The sequence below is a fragment of the Physcomitrium patens genome, chromosome 26, assembly GCF_059467195.1.
Source record: "Physcomitrium patens ecotype Gransden chromosome 26, ASM5946719v1, whole genome shotgun sequence".
Classification (NCBI taxonomy): Eukaryota; Viridiplantae; Streptophyta; class Bryopsida; order Funariales; family Funariaceae; genus Physcomitrium; species Physcomitrium patens.
The window spans coordinates 8,117,004-8,122,157 of record NC_143435.1 but is presented as its reverse complement, the minus strand read 5'-3'; positions in this window follow the sequence as shown (position 1 = coordinate 8,122,157).

The following is a 5,154-nucleotide window of genomic DNA, read 5'->3' as shown; positions in this document are numbered from 1 at the left end:
CAAATATGTCTTTCAAGTGCTGTATGGTTTTACCTCGTCGTTCTCCACTCCCAATCTCAAAAAAGAATTCGGTCTGCCGAGACCAAAACCTGGTATGTAACTGGCCTGTAAAGTTGTAATAGCAACTCGCAAGCAAAGCAGGAAGGAACAGCAGTGTTACTGTTCAGCGAACCGCCTCAACAGCCTCAGATTTCTCTTCGAACACAGAGGACATGAACTCCAACTTTGAAACCCCTCTACATGTACATATACAGAACAAGAACATGGAATTGATTGCAAACTGCCTCTCGAGGAGGACTTTTTGTACTCAACAAACGGTCAGAGCACTGATTGATGTTCACACTGGTACTTGAACTAGTCCAGGCCATTAGTGGTTGTAGCGTCTTGTTTGACTTGGCAATTCCGTGGTAAGAATATTTCACATTCTTCGCCTCTGCACGGGGAAATCGCTATTTGCTGGAGGCAACTCTCTTTTCGGTCGTACCGCATTGGCCACCGCTTTTTAGTCTTCTACGATTGTCCAGTTCGGTAACATATTCAAACCGACATTCAGACTGCTGGCACATATGTCCGACTTTGACGACGCCTAGTTAGCCATGGATCTGTACGTAGACTGGTAAGACGTTTAGTCATCAATCATGTCCACTTTTCCATGTGTTGCTTCGGAAAGCCAGTAGACTAAGTCTTCGCGACGCAAGAGGAACACTTTCTGCTTTTGGATAAAGATCATTTTTGGAGACCCAACTCACCCCACCAAACATTTGCTAAACAAGTACCCTACTCCCAGGATGGAAAAGAGTAATGCTAATCTGCACCTGAACAAGGCCTCGCGTTCATGCTTTGATCAAAAGAGAAATCACGATCAAGGAGGGAGTAAACTATTCCGGAATGAGTTGTGTTTCACTCAATCATTAAATATGCTATCCTGCACATCGAAGCCGTGTATGTCCAGGTAAATTATGAGCATCTTCACATATGACATCCGAAGCACTCCCATGAACTGGAGGTTCTTCGAAGGTCATTGGGCCTCTACAAAAGAGCAAGATTCGTCAAAAAGGTGGACTCGTTTTTCAATGACTAAATTTACTCCGCTGGCTCTCGATTCCTGAACGTCGCTTCGAGATGCCAGCTTTTTGTCCACGATTCTTCCATTCAAAATTCTCTTCGAAAAGACCAGAAGTAATGTAGAGTTACTGCACTGCTAAGTTTGGCTACCCAGAAAACAGTCGCACGCACTTCGGCAATAAACTTGTACGCTAATTCTATAGCTGGTATGCTCAAGTCAGGGTAAATATAGCATATGTCTCTGTTTCCACATTTAGAAAGTTTCGGATCTTTTCTGCGTTTGAAATCATGTCCCATCCCACTCCTTCCCCTCCTTTGCCAGTACATCAAGCTCCACGGAAAGTCAATACACCACAGTCCGTCAAAGCATAATGGCAACAGAGGTTCCTAGCAAACGAAGTCGCTCAGCAAGTGATGCTACAGGTAGGCGCCTCAAAAGGGCTGCTGATTCGTATATCCACTGTGAAAAGGAGCAGGAACTCGGAGCCCCTGGTCGGACTCCAGCGAGGCTCCTACTATGAACAGAAATTCTCAAGAACAGATGGCAGAATGGGACACTCACTGCGAGACAAGAAGCAAAACAAAAAAGGAAAGGCCACAGCTGACGACGCAAGCACGAGGGAGAGGGAGAAGAATACACCAGAATTGAGGAGCAAGCTGCTGATGTTGCTGCTTCATGTCAATCAAGTTGAGACAGCCCACATGGCCAGGCTCCCCATGCAGCGTGAAAGCGTGTTGAGTTGGGCGTCTGCTGCTATCAACAAACATCTTCTCTTTCTCGCTTGTTTATTTGTTTGTGCATGCATCAGGTGCTGCTTATGTTCCCTTCATGCTGGCGTGTCCTCTCCCTCTGTCACTCTGTGTGTTATATGTGTGTGTCTATTTCATTGGCGAGCTATCTGTTTCCATTGTTATCTCCTCCCTTGTCTTGCTTGTAGCCTTTTCCCCATGTAACACGCTTGCTTGTTGCAGTTATTTCTCCATCTGCCATCGTTTGTTTGTGTTTTGTAATTGCATTTGTTACAAGATTCATGGTTTTTGAATTTCGTTTCATGCATGATTTGGTTTTCTTTGTTCTACTTTGACTTCATGTTTTAGATTTGAAGTGCTCTATGTTGTATAGTATCCAATGGTTCCACTTTTATATTTCATGGATTGGCTTTGAAGTAAATTCTTGAGTAATTTAAATCATGCTTAAATCATTAAAAAGTGGTTTGTCTTGTTGGAAAAATATTCAAGTATATCCCAACAATTAATCAAATACAACTATACATTAACCACTATAACTGCATACAAATCAGAATCAATATACATATATATTATTATCATGGTTTATTACATTCACATGAATTTAAATAAAAATCTATTCATAAATCTTCTATTTTTATGAAAGCACAAAAATTAAATAGATAAAAAATGTTTAAAACACTTAAAACATCTCTAATTAATACAAAATATTTTAAATTATTTCAATCAAAAATCAAAGATATGAAGAGAGTATGTATCTAAGACAAGAACTTGAAAAATGAAAATAAACATGTGAAATGTGTTTCAAAAAAAGACGACAAAAAATAAATAAGAAAGTATGTATATTCAAGAAGAAATTAGAATAGTTATTGCTAAAGACTAAAAAATTAGAGACTCTTAAAACTAGGCTAAAAGTAGAAAAAGAATTGATGAGAATAAGAAAAGTTTTATTCTTACCTCTATATATATATATATATATATATATATATAATCTAATTAGAAGCTATATGGCAACATTCTATAAGACCTTTAATATGTGTCCAATTTGCAAAACACATCTCAAACTTGCAGAATAAATTTTTTTATATGTGAATCACATGGCCAACTTGTACTACAAGTAGCCAACATATGTGACACATGGTTCACTAGTTGGTCAAGTTTTGAATCTATCAATCACCTACAAAGACATATAAAGTCAAATCTGCATCTCTAATACTTCTAAGAATCTTTTCTATAAGATATTATAAAATTTACTCACTTTTACTTACTTATAATTCTTCTTATTTAATTAATCATTAAAAATAAATATATCCATAATGATAGGTAGAAGACATTTTATTTTGTTTTATTTTTAACTATTTAATTTATAAAAAATTCAATTAATATATTAAAAATTAAATAAATTCATATATATATATATATATAGATATAGATATAGATATAAAGATGATTCTAAAATTATTAGTATGTAAGTAAAAATACATCTAAATTGAATAATATTACAAAAAATCAAATAATTCAAGTTCTATGTAATTTTAAGCATACATATTAGAAATTCTATTTCAATAGCTTAAACAATTTATTGACATGTTATGCAATATTTGGAGTATAGAAAAAAAAATTCAAAAAAATAAAATCTATTAATTTTATTTGATTAACTTGAAAAAAAATAAAAGTTTGATTATTAAAATTAATAATTCAAAACTTAATCCAAAATAAAAATTATTTTTTTACCTTAGCATTTGTAATACAACTTCATGTCATTTTATTTATTTTCTAAAATAAGATATTATATATATATAAAATACCATCTATTTATTTTCATAATATTGTATAACTTTTATAATTATTTGTTAATAAAATAAATAGTTCTTACTAATAGATATTATCAGCTTAGAATATGATAAAATATTTTTCTACAAAAAGAGTCATAATAATATGTAAAAAAAAATTAAAATATCAATCAACGGTTAAAATAAGTAAATAAATAATAGAATGAATATGAAAATCTAAGAAATACTTGTTAATATCCTTAATGATAATATAATCAAGATTGGATTTTTGACCTAATTTTAATTTTTAAAAATCTATACATTCTTAAATTTTAATATTCTTAATAAAAAACTTATTAAAAATTATACATTTATTATTAAATAAAATATCAAAAAAATAATACAAAATTCAAACTTTTTATCTAATAAGTTAATTTTTAATTAGAAAAAATATTATAATTGGACTAAAGAAGGTTATGTTGAAGTAAAAGTGAAAATAAAATAAGTTATCTTGTAGAAGATATTACCTTATATAAGTTACTAATGGTCAAAAGGTTGACTCTTAGTATATAAAAAAGATATCTTATGGATATAGGATGAAGTCAAGGACCAAAAGTCAAAGTCAAGAAAATAAAGTATAAGCTAGAAAATATCCAAAGACTAAGTAAGAATAATTAGTGTTTGACATAAGATACCTTTGTGATTAATAAGATGCCCAAGGATCCAAAGACCATAGGATACCCTCGAGGTACATTAGATACCAAAGGATCCAAGGACCTATGATCATGAATGTAAAAGTCAAAGAGTGGAAGTTGTCTTGTAGGGCAACAATCACAACCTATAAGTATTAGGTGTTGGAAGTGAGAGACATCTTACTCCATATTCTCTTTGTATATAACCTTACTGATGCTATGTGTTGTGACTTCAAAATTCTATTTCTTCAATAGATTATAGGCCTAGTCACCTTTAGTTGTGAGTTTTGAAGTTATTTGAAGTTTTTTTGTTGTTATGAGGAGTAGATCTTATAGCTGTTATCGATGTTAGAATTTGGTATCTTCTAAAATTCTTTTTGCATCTAGTTGTTGATGTAGTTATATTCTTACTTGTTGTTAAGTGCATTCATGGTCTTAGAGATTGTTATATACTTTAGAATGTTGTTTTAGAACACTAGTGGTGTGTTTCTTTGCTGACCTATCTCATTGATACACTAACATTGAACTTTCATGTGCTTAAGTTCCTAGTAGATCTTCTTATAGTCAAAAGAGGTGTTATAAGACATTAGAAGTGATAAAAGAGTGGCAAATCTTGTAAGTTAGGTTTTGATAGTCTATAAGTCTTGTAAGAAGTCTTATAAGTGAAGTTGAGAGTGATCAAAGAGTGAAATTACTAGTTTACTCACAAAGAAGGCATTTTGAGATTTTAAGGTAGCAACACATTCTTGTTGATTTTTAGAGTTCTATCTTCTCTTTTTTTGATCTTCTTTAATACACACCTTCTCTAGTCATAGCTTTAAGTGAGAGTGAGGGTTTGAGAGTGATTGAGAAGTTTAGAGGTGACAACTTCTACTATT